Source organism: Pongo abelii, chromosome 7, assembly GCF_028885655.2.
Source record: "Pongo abelii isolate AG06213 chromosome 7, NHGRI_mPonAbe1-v2.0_pri, whole genome shotgun sequence".
Lineage (NCBI taxonomy): Eukaryota > Metazoa > Chordata > Mammalia > Primates > Hominidae > Pongo > Pongo abelii.
The window spans coordinates 118,505,385-118,517,584 of record NC_071992.2 but is presented as its reverse complement, the minus strand read 5'-3'; the positions used below and the strand labels follow the sequence as shown (position 1 = coordinate 118,517,584).

General features: G+C 47.5%; 1 pseudogene; it reads left to right on the top strand.

Annotated features, from left to right (window-relative positions):
- The first annotated feature begins 11,618 nt into the window (after positions 1-11,618).
- Positions 11,619-11,718, top strand: LOC112134771 (U6 spliceosomal RNA; annotated as a pseudogene).
- The last annotated feature ends 482 nt before the right edge of the window (positions 11,719-12,200 follow it).

Sequence of the window (12,200 nt, the reverse complement as noted above, 5' to 3'; positions counted from 1 at the left end):
ACAATGACAATGACGACGATGAAGAAGAGGAAGAAGAAGGAGGAGGGGGGGAGGAGGAGGGAGAAGAGGAGGAGGGAGAGGAGGAGGAGGGGGAGGAGGAAGAGGTGAAGGAGGTGGAGGAGAGGGAGGAGGGGGAGGGGGAGGAGGAAGAAAGAACAAGAAGAGGAACTGTATATACCTGGAGCACAGTGGTGCACATCTGTAGTCCCAGCTACTTGGAAGGGTGAGGTGGGAGGATCACCTGAGCCCAGGAGGTCCAGACCAGCCACCAGTCTGGGCAACATAGCGACTTTTTTGAGACTTTGTCTCAAAAATAGAAAAGAAATGGGAAAAAATCATATGTAGTAGGATCCTGTCTTCAGCCAAGTTGTGATCCATTTAGGGATTTTGTTAGGTCTGGCTCCTAAATGTTCAGTAACACCTAGCATATTTCACAGACCACTTATATAAGTGGAGTTTTTTCCAAGAAAACTCAAAGCCTGAGCTAAGGTTCATGGTGGTGTCAAGCTGGTGTGGAACAGAAGATTGCATGCGGGAGATGGGGAGGGGCCATGAGCAGAGCTAAATGTGACCAGCAGCTCAGGCCGAGAGGTGGCTGTGAGATGCCAGTCTCCTCTAGACATCTCAGCGACTGCCTTGAGATCCCACAGTGGGGCTAGCTTATCAGTTGCCGGGGCCAGAGGTGCCCCAGCTAACTGCTGAATCACACACAATGAGGAGGGAAGCAGTCTTCCCATGTTGACATGAAACATGGGATGGCTTTGGTGCTTTGGAGGCTCCAGAGAACAGAGCAAAGCTCTGGCACATTAGCAGTGGCCCCGGTTGCCCAGAGCCAACCTGGGAGAGGTCCCAGTTATGCTAACAGAGGCATCCAGGAGCACTGCTGCTCTGGAGAAGCTGCTAGAGGCAGCACCCCTGCTGGAAGCCCCAGGAGATGGCACCTTTGGCAATGATGTCAGAGACCTTGGAACTGCCCTGGGAATGTGGCCAGAAATCCATGGATGACTTCTAGGCTAGAGGACCAGGAACCTCCACGAAGTAAGCCAGAGGAGGAGATGGGCAAAGTGATGGACTCCTGGCAGGGCTGGCGAGGGCTGTCGTAAGCTTCTACAGACATCCCACAGAGCTCCCAGAAATAACTGGGGAGGCCAGCAGAAGGCTGCAGGGCTTGATCATGGTGGACACCACCCAAAGAAAGGTACTCAATACTGTTCAACTTACTCCTTCAGGGGTACAGTCAGACCACTACTAATGCCTGAGTTTGTCTTTCTCTGTTAAAATTTAATTTACCCTTAGTCTTGCAAACACATGTTGATCTCTTATATAAATAAAACTGGAGTGTTGTTTTCCTGATGTTTCTCAAAGTTCTGTCCCCCTGCACCATCAGAGGCAGGGAAGGAGGAAGGAGCGTGTCCAGAGCCTGCACAAGCCTCCCCTGGCTTTCCCGTGGATTTCTCATGGTCATGACCAGGGCAGGAGGGGCTGTGGTAGTGGATGGGGCGTTTCCATCCAATTCTCCTACCCTCTCCTCTGCAGATCATTCTCTCTCTCCCCACCAACTCCTGCCAGCTACCAGGCTGGCATCTAGGTAGGTTCTCAGCTTTTTAATTTATGTGCCTTCAATTACCGTCACCTCAGCACTTCCCTCCCAGATCTCATCAGCTTCTATCATCTCCTGGAACAGTTCACCTCCTAAATATTTTTTTTTTTTTTTTGAGATGGAACCTCACTCTGTTGCCTGGCTGGAGTGCTGTGGCACGATCTCGGCTCACTGCAACCTCTGCCTCCTGGGTTCAAGCAATTCCCCTGCTTCAGGCTCCCGAGTAGCTGGGACTACAGGCGCCCACCACTATACCCAGCTAATTTTTTGTGTGTTTTTAGTAGAGACGGGGTTTCCACGGGGTTTCCCACCAGGCCACGGCTCCAAGGCTTATTCAGATTCAGGGTGGTTGTGGTGGGGCTGGGGACAGTGGGAGAGGTTCCCAAGGAGAAAGTGAGTACTGATGGCAGAGGTAGGACACACCTCGCCCTTTCCACCCCAGTGCCTTGGCAAAGCTGTTTCTCTGCCATCCTCCACACTTTGAACCTTCTCCACTCAGCTAACCCTACTCACCATTCAGATCTCAACTTGAATACCACTTCCCTGGGGTCAGCCTCTTCTGTTCACCCGTAATGTGCCCCTAAGTGCCCGGGCCTTTGTCTCATAGCAGGCATCATAGTTGTAATGGTTTACTTACAGGTCTGACTCACTCCTGGCCAGTTCCTAGACCTGCTCCACACATCCACATCCATAGTACCCAGCATAGTGTCTGTGACTCAATGAGGATGGACGAATGGATTGATGGGGAACAGGCCAGAGACTGTGCTGATGGGGAGAAGAAAAGAGGGGTGACGCAGAGCTAGGGCAGGCAGCAGGATCCGTCAGGATCAGAAAGGAAGGCTCGTGCTCCTGAGGGCTCTGCCAGGCACCCATCCCTCCTCCTGTCCCAACAATTCCCTCCTGGCTGGAGTTGTCAAAGCTCTGCAAAGAATGGGACCAGCTTCCCTCCTGCCTCTCCTGACTCTGAGCCAGGACATAACTTTTTGGAGGTTTCCAAGGATTCTCCTACTGCTAGTACCTTCAAGAAGACAGTGCAAGGGGCCTGACAACCCCTGTCCTAGGTAGGACCTAGGTCGGTGCTTGCACTCAGTCCTACTTCTCTATTCATGCTGACGTGTGAGCTGATAGATGAGCAGGATAAAGAATGAGTGATGTGGCCGGGCGTGGTGGCTCATGCCTGTAATCCCAGCACTTTGGGAGGCCGAGGCAGGCGGATCACCTGAGGTCAGGAGTTCAAGACCAGCCTCAACATGGGGAAATCCCGTCTCTACTAAAAATACAAAATTAGCCGGGCATGGTGGTGCATGCCTGTAATCCCAGCTATTCTGGAGGCTGAGGCAGGAGAATTGCTTGAACCTGGGAAGCGGAGGTTGCAGTGAGCCAAGATCGTGCCATTGCAGTCCAGCCTGGGCAACAAGAGCGAAACTCCATCCCCCAAAAAAAAAGAAAAAAGAATGAGTGATTTGAATAGATGTATGATAATGTCGCTGACACACTGAACCAGTGCACTCAGGTTACATAAACCACCCTCCTCCCACACATACACAGAGCACTCCTGGATTATCACCCTTGAGACTGTTTTTATTATAAGGAACAGAACTCCATGAAAAATGGACTAGACAATAAAAGGAACATATTGACTTACATAATTAACATACAAAATCCACTTGTCTGTATATTAGGGAGGCAGGCATTATTTGATTGAGACTCTAGCTCATTTCTCTACCCTCCTCTGTTGGATTCCTTCTCAGGCTTGCTTCCCTCCTGCTCATAGAGAGCTGATAGCAACAACCAAGGCTACATGTTTCCTGAGTTACAGCTGATGAGAGACTGTCCACTCCACAACTGTCAGAGTCCTGAGCTTCATTCTGATTGCAGCCCTGCCACATGCTCACTCCTTACTGCTGTGGAAGGTCATTGCTATCATTATGGTGCTCAGCGGGTCTTTACTAATTTATTTACTGATACTTAAATGGAAAATTTCAGAGTCTGTGTTTCCTCATGGTTCTATCTTTGGGAACAAGTCTGATGGCCACTGCCTTTCCCCCTGCCAGAGTCAGGCTCTAGCCTCAGGGGTTTCCAGGGTTCCCTGGGAGCAGACAACTATTGCCTAACAGCTACGTGGCTAACAGTACCACTGCCAGCAAGAACACTCCTTTGCTTCACAGAAGTCTCCCCCTTCCTGCTCCACCGTGCTAGAGGGCTTGAAATGCGTTGAAATTCTCTCCCGTCAGAGTTGAAATACCACTTCCCTGAAAATAAAATGCATCTTCCCCAAGTGCCTGTCACATAGTGTTGTGGACTAAATTATGTCCCCTCAAAATTAATGTGTTGAAGTCCTAACCCCCAACGTAACTGTATTTGGAGATGAGACTTTTAAAGAGGTATTAAGGTTAAATGAGGTCATAAGGGTAGGGCCCTAATCCAACATGCCTGCTGTCATTATAAAAGGAAGAGGCCGGGTGCAGTAGCTCATGCCTATAATCCCAGCACTTTGGGAGGCCGAGGCAGGTGGATCACTTGAGGTAAGCAATTCAAGACCAGCCTGGCCAACATGGTGAAAACCCATCTCTACTAAAAATACAAAAATTAGCCAGGAATGATGGTGCACGCCTGTAATCCCAGCTACTCAGGAGGCCGAGGCAGGAGAATAACGTGAACCAAGAAGGTGGAGGTTGCAGTGAGCTGAGATCGTGCCCCTGCACTCCAACCCGGGCAACAGAGCGAGACTCTGTCTCAAGGAAAAAAAAAAATAGAAGAAGAGGAGGAGACGCCAGGGATGTGTGTGCACAGAGAAAGGCCACACCAGGACACATCAAGTAGACAATGATGGCTGGGCACGGTGGCTCATGCCTGCAATCCTAGCACTTTGGGAGGCCGAGGTGGGCAGATCACCTAAGGTCAGGAGTTTGAGACCAGCCTGGCCAACATGGTGAAACCCCATCTCTACTAAAAATACAAAAATTAGGCCAGACACAGTGGCTCACGTCTGTAATCCCAGCACTTTGGGAGGCCGAGGTGGGCAGATCACCTGAGGCCCGGAGTTCAAGACCAGCCTGGCCAACCTGGTGAAACCCCTGTCTACTAAAAGTACAAAAATTAACTGGACATGGTGATATGTGCCTGTAATCCCAGCTACTTAGAAGGCTAAGGCAGGAAAATCGCTCTGCACTCTGGCCTGGGCAACAGAGCAAGACTCCATCTAAAAAAAAAAAAAAAAATTAGCCAGGCATGGTGGCAGGTGCCTGTAATCTGTAATACCAACTACTTCAGAGGCTAAGGTACAAGAATTGCTTGAACCCAGTAAGCAGAGGTTGCAATGAGCCAAGATTGCGCCACTGCACTCCAGGCTGGGTGACAGAGTGAGACACTGTCTCAAAAAAAGAAAAAAAAGAAGACAACTGCCTGCAAGCCAAAGAAAGAGGCCTCACCTCAGGAGACACCAAACTCCCTGACACCTTACTCTTGAACTTTCAGCCTCCAGAACTATGAGAAATAAATGGCTGTTGTTTCAGCCACCCACCCAGGCTGTGGCATTTTGTTATGGCAGCCCAAGCTGACTAATATACATGGTTATGATCCAATCTCTCAGTAGGATAACCTGCCGGCAGCTGTGTGATGATAGATCTTTAACAACCAGTTCTCCAAGGACAAACGACCTGGTTTGTAGGATTTGACAATTACCATGGTGTAAATACTTCCACTATGGCCAGTTTCAAGTTATCAGTGTGATATTTCTGAATATCAGGTTAAGAAGAGATGTGTACCATTGGCTTTTATGAGCCAACGTGAGCTGGCTGCAGCATGCCACTGCTTGACAGTCAATGCCAGGAGCAAATATTTTTAGTAGCACATTATATGGCAGGATCTTGTTTGCTTGTTTTTAAAAATAAAATGGTATTTTCCTAGCATGCCTTCACCCCCACCCCAAAAGCACTCACACACCCTGGGCTGGGGTTCTCAAGACAGAAAGGGACTTGAAAATACGGCAGTCCATGTTTTCTGCTGTCTTTCCACTCCTTGCTTTTCACACCTAATGTGCTCAGCACGTTAATGGGACATAGGAACTGAGTTGTCCAAAGTGGCTAGTTTCCATTTCAGAGCCAAGCCGCTCTCCATGAGGGCCAAGAAAAAGGGGAAAGATATTTCCCTCACACCCGGGCTCTGCATTTTTGTGCGTGTTGTTCCCCCATCACCTCCTACAATGTTTCTTCAGTTACACAGATGAAGTATTTCCCAGAAACCTCTTCTTTCCTTCCCATTATTTACCTGACACCTTTTAACTTACTTGGGGAAATATTTGCTAATTTTATTTCCATGACGGGTTTTACATCTCTCCCAAAAGCAGTTTTTAAAAGTGCTTGAAATTCATAACTGAGCATCATGGTTCCTTAGACACAAATTTGAATGATTAATTGGATATTTTCCATTCCACTCCAAGTCAGGTTGTGCAGAGCCTGCCCTCTGCCTCTGCCTGCAGCTAACTGTGAAGAATCGGCTTGTCAGTGTACCGGGGCGGCCCGCAGCATCTCCATTTCCTTTATTGTGAACTCTTCGTCTTTATGAGCGATTCCTAGCTGAATTCAAAAGGAACCTCTTTCCCCACCTCAAATTCTTAGCTCCTGCTTCCTCTGCTCCTCCCCACTTCCTTACGAAACTGGGGTCTGCCTTAGGCAGGCTTGGCCATTAAGCATCAGCTCCTGGCGCAACAAAAGCTGATCTCTGCAAGCCTGCGAGAAGCCAGCTACCAACTGCACAATCAGTGAGCCCTCGGGTCCAGCTGCTTCGCCTCAGGGATTCTAGTATGGCCACATTTTGGTGATGTTGCTGCAGATACTGCGGGATAATTGCAGGAAGCTCTTCTCTGAAGACGGGGAACTATTCAGAGGTGTGCTGGGGGAGGCGCCTGCCAACAGAAAGAGCCGATTGCGCAGGTCTCTTCCCAACTCCACGTTCAGTGAAGTGATGCTGGTGGCAAGGAAATCAGCAAACATTACAAACCAGGGCGTCCCCCGCCTCCTCACCACACCCTGGAGCATCCAATTACTACACGGCACTGGAAATACCCCCTTTTAAAAAATCCCTCACAAGTGACAGCAGCCTGTGCAATTAGAATCTTCTCCATCTCACCCTCCCCATCATTTTCTGGAAGCGCCCGGTGCTAAATGGGAGCCAAGCGATTGTGAATCACACAGCCTCTTTTGAAGGGACGTCTTTCTTTTCAGTGCTCATTGACTGTCTTCCCCTTGTTAGGCCCTCTGGTGTTCTCCACGGGCTGCAGGATCACTCAAAACTCCTGCCATTGGAGCTTTCGCTTTTCTTTACATCGACTTCTCTGTGGGTTTATTTCTAATAACTTCATGATCCAACAGGCAGTCCTGTCTGTTCACAGTGGTTCCCAAATCCCAGGGAGGATCGCTACCAATACAGATTTCAGGGCCCAGCCTCCAAGCCAATCAGTGGCACAGGAATCTGTGTTTTTGGTCTGCTCCCCAGGTGGCTCTGGTAAGCCAGCCTAGCTCCGGGCCTAGGGTTGGGATGGCATTTGGAAACCACAGAAAAACCATCTGTGAATGAGTATGCTGCGCTCTTCCTCAACAGCTCCTGAGAGTTAGGACCCAGACTGGCTGAGGCTGTAGGACTCACCCAGCCTGTTCTCTCATTCAGGGCTGACAGACAACATCTGAGGGCTTCCGCTCTGTCATCCTTCAGCCCACATAACATGGGGAGTGTCAGTGACTTTCCTGATTACCCAGGGATGCAAAGGCTGGCTCTGAGGTACAAGAGGGGGTGAACTGATTAATTCCCTCTTGAAAAGCTTAATTGCACATCGTTTTCTAATTTGTCATTTCCAAATGAAGCACAGGCTGCCAGGTGAGCTCAGCTGCACCCAATCAAAGGTCAGACCTCCCCCCCCATCATTCCCTGAGTGATTCACAGTTACACCCCACCCCCATGCTGATGATGAGTGGGTGTCCTCCATCTCAGTGGCTCCCAAAATCCAGGTTGCAAATTAATCACCTTGGAGCTTGTTAAAATTCAAATTCCTGGGCTCCTGCCCAGGTTCCTGTTTCAGTAGGTCCAGGGTGGGGTCCAGGAACCACTTCTTTTAACAAGCTCCCCAGGTGAGTTCACTTATGCAGCTAGTTCTGCTTAAGCCAAAATGTCTTTCATGAAGTCTGGTCTCCTTAAGGGTATTATATTCCCTGAAGGAATTCCTCTGGAGTAACAATGAATCAGCTTTTTCCTTAGCTCCTTTTACAAATAAATACTGAGTTTCAGACGTCAAGCCATGCAACTCAGCGGAGGAAAGTGACTAATAGCGGGGGCCATCTGGCCAGCCACACTTCCACTGGGAACACTGGGATATGGTGAGTGATGGGGGAACATCCCAAGCAGGTGGGCTGCTCCCTCAAAGGGAAGGAGGGCACGGATGAGGGCAGAAAAGGCCTCGCTGAAACAGCTGGATGGAATGTTTCCCTACCAGGGTTAATTTGTGCCGTTTCTTTTTGTGAGGGTAATCACCAAATTAAATGTTTTAATTACTGAAATTACTTATGCATTTCTTTTGAGAAAAAGAGCATATCAGAACACAGCATCTACTCCCCAGAGAGGCAAATGCTTTGCTTCCAGGGAAGGGGGTGTCTGGAGGAGTCCATTTTAATTTCATTATAAAACCAGCTTGAGAAATAAAGGTCTGGGATTGACACGTATTCCCAGCCAGCTGTGACTTAATGAGCACAATTCAAAGCTTGGAACCTGCTAGCCACATCCATATTAATATGTCTGTGGGAAAAAACAACACGGAAAGTGACAAACTGCTATCCCTAGTATTTGAAATGAATTTTAAATGACTGTTAAAATGGCTAACATGGGCGAGCATCACTTCAAGGCAGCCCAGCTGTCTGGCCTCCCCTCCTGTCAATAACACCCCTGGTAGGAAGAAGCTGTTTCACACAGATCAGCAAGTCCCGAGTCCCAGGGCCAGGTCAGCAGGTTTGGTAGAAGAGATGCAGCTGTGTTCTGAACTGGATCCATCCCCCAAAACCCCAGAACCTGGAAGGGCCTCTCCCCTTCTTTTATCTTGAATTGTTTGTTGCATAACCATCAGACTCATTATGATGGTAATAGTCTTTGTGATTCTGATTTTCCCAAGCAGAGGCACATGAAAGTAAGAAAAATGTCTTGTTCGAACATTTTGAGATGCTAAAAATAAAAGGTGCTGGGTAAGCCTGTGGTGTTAATAAGTACAAGGCGAGAGGGTGGGTGTGGGTGGCAAAGACAAAGGAAATGCAGAAACCAAGGGCTGTGTGTTTTGACATTCAAGAACAGCCACCTGGTACCACTGGGAAGAGGCCCCTGGGTGGATGAGCTAGTGTTATAGTACCTGCGGGTGAGGGGAAGGCTCCTCCTCGGTTCTGGAGAGCAGGGCATGCATACCCTCAAGGTGAAGGTCTTGGCATTTCCCTAAGCTTGCACTCTGTGTTTGTTGCTGTTGTGTGTTGCCGGGAGGCAGTCCTGACTCAGAGCCTGGACTCTCAAATCACACAGATCCTGCCTCCTCCACTTCATTCAAAAGAGTTTCAACTGGGCCATGGGCCTTGATTTTTTTCATCTGGAGATGGGGTTAAAATACCAATTTCATTGGGCATTTTCTGAGAATTAAATGAGAAGATTTAAGTACATACTTTGTCTCAGGGTCTGGCACAGAGTAAGTCCTCAGTGGTTTTTGTTACCGTTTCTGACACATAGCTCAGTAGCATGGAGTTTCCAGGTTATTCTCCAATTAAAAACATCTTTCCATACATGTTGGACACTCATCCTCTGAGACTAATTGAGCAAGCAAATCAAAAGAGGAGATCATTTTGCTTTGAGCTGCACAAACCCTCTCGTTCATTTTCTCTTAAACTGGTATTTTTCAGACTATGTCCCCTGAAATCTGAGGATTCCTTGGAGAATTCTGTAAGCATTTGCTTTCAATTTACATTTCTTTTTATATTTTACCAGCTTTAAATGGCAAACCTTTATCAAATTAGGTTGTAATTTTTTCTTTTCTTTCTTTTTTTTTTTTTGAGATGGAGTCTTGCTCTGTTGCCCAGGCTGGAGTGCAGTGGCATGATCTCGGCTCACTGCAAGCTCCGCCTCGTGGGTTCACGCCGTTCTCCTGCCTCAGCCTCCCAAGTAGATAGGACTACAGGTGCCTGCCACCATGCCCGGCTAATTTTTTGTATTTTTAGTAGAGACGGGGTTTCACCGGGTTAGCCAGGATGGTCTCGATCTCCTGACCTCGTGATCCACCCGCCTCGGCCTCCCAAAGTGCTAGGATTACAGGCATAAGCCACTGTGCCCGGCCAATTTTTTCTAATTTGGTCTCGGGGTCTCTCTCTTGAGAGTAGTCATAAGCCAAGCTAGCTACTGTATAGGAGAGCACTGGGGTATGAGTTGGGGGTGGGGGTGTGTGGGTGGGTGATGGTGAAGTTAGGTTCAGGTGTGTGCATCAGGTAGGCCACAATGGGGAAATGAAACCAAAATTCATGATACATATTACTTATAGGTCCCAGAGGGTTAGGGGTCCCAATGGGAGGCCAACAGGAAGTCTGTAGGTGGCGGGGAGCACAGCCATCAGATAGAGCAAGGGCTTTGAGACTATGTCTTTTTTGAGTGTTTGTTGAGACCAAAAAAACACACAGCTCTGTCACCCAGGCTGAAGTGCAGTGGTGCGATCATGGCTCACTGCAGCCTCAACCTCCAAGGCTCAAGTGATCCTCCTACCTCATCCTCCTGAGTGGCTGGGACTATGGGTGCATGCCACCACACCCATGACTCTGGCATTGACCATTAGGTTTATTATGGCCAGCAGTTCTGGGCTGTGTTGAGTTTTGTGTCAATGGGATAGAACAACGGGGCTATAGCACAAACAATCACACTGGAAGGGGAAGATGTAACTAGGCCAAAGGTCATGGGGTATGACTAGGTTTCAAATAACTTATGGCAGGCCTAAAAACAGATGCCTTGGCAGGAACTATATTAAGCAAATTTATGATGTTATTTGCATGAATAGCTCTTTTAATCTTCACAATTATCCTATAAAGTGAGTGCTATTGTTATCCTCCTTTTACTGATGAGAAAACTAAGGCACAGAGAATTAAGCAGTTTTTCCAAGGCCATGAAGCTAGTAAATGGCAGAGCTGAGGTTCAAACGCAAGGAATCTGACTCCAGAGGCTTTCTTGGTCACTATTTCACATGCTGTCTCTAAAAACTGTAACAAACACATGCAAACACAAACATGCACATTCAGATATTCCACATCAGATTGTGACTTGGTGGAGACCACCACATCATGAACTAGTGCCACCAGACTAACCTTTTTAGAGGAAAAAAAACCTCATTCATTCATTCATTCAGTGAACAAATGTTTATTGAGTATGTACTATATGTTTCTAAGACCTTCCTGTAACTATATGGATAAGAAAGATCATAGCTCTACCCTCATTTCTTTTTCGTTTTGTTTCGTTTTGAGATGGAGTTTCACTCTTGTTGTCCAGGCTGGAGTGCAATGGCACAATCTCGGCTCACTGCCAATGGTACCATCTCTTCTTAACCTGATATTCAGAAATACTCATTCAGCCAATGGTACACATCTCTTCTTAACCTGATATTCAGAAATATCGCACTAATAACTTGAAATTGGCCATAGTGGAAGTATTTACACCATGGTAATTGGCAAATCCTACAAACCAGGTCATTTGTTGCTCACTGCAACCTCTCCCTCCTGGGTTCAAGCGATTCTCCTGCCTCAGCCTCCCAAGTAGGTGGGATTACAGGTGACCACCACCATGCCCAGCTAATTTTGTATTTTTAGTAGAGACAGGGTTTCACCATGTTGGTCAGGTTGGTCTCGAACTCATGACCTCAAGTAATCCACCCGCCTCAGCCTCCCAAAGTGAGGGGATTGCAGACATGAGCCACTGTGCCCGGCCTCTACCCTCATTTCTTAAAAATACACAGATCTGGTTCTCGCTTTGGCAGCAAACATCCTAAAGTTGGAATGATACACAGATTAGCATGGCTGCTGCCCAAGGATGATATGAAAATTCATGGAATGTTCCATATAAAAAAGAAATGGAAAAAAAATTCAGGCTGTACTTATCCATTCACTTAAAATCAAACCCAGCATAATAGTGAGCTGTGCAATAACTGGCAAGTGAGGGCACTGGGTGGTAAACAACATATTAATCATTTGAATGTTTATTACGATTTGGATGCTACTCAGTGGACTTGTATTCGTGACAAGACATGTTGGCAGTAGATTCAGTTTTTAAACAAAAATCTGCTTTTTCAAGCATTTAGATTAGTCTAGTTGAAGGATATCCTGAGAGTACCAGCACGTTGTTAAAGGCTGTGACCATTTGCAGTCACACATAGGTGGGAATCAGGATTTTATTGATTCCATGTAACAGAACCATCAGACGGGAGGAAATACTTGATGCTGAGGCCCAACTAAACCTAATTTAAGTTTTTTATTTTTAGACCAGGCTCTGTGTCTCATGCCTGGACTCCCAGTACTTTGGGAGGCAGAGGCAGGAGGATTGCTTGAGT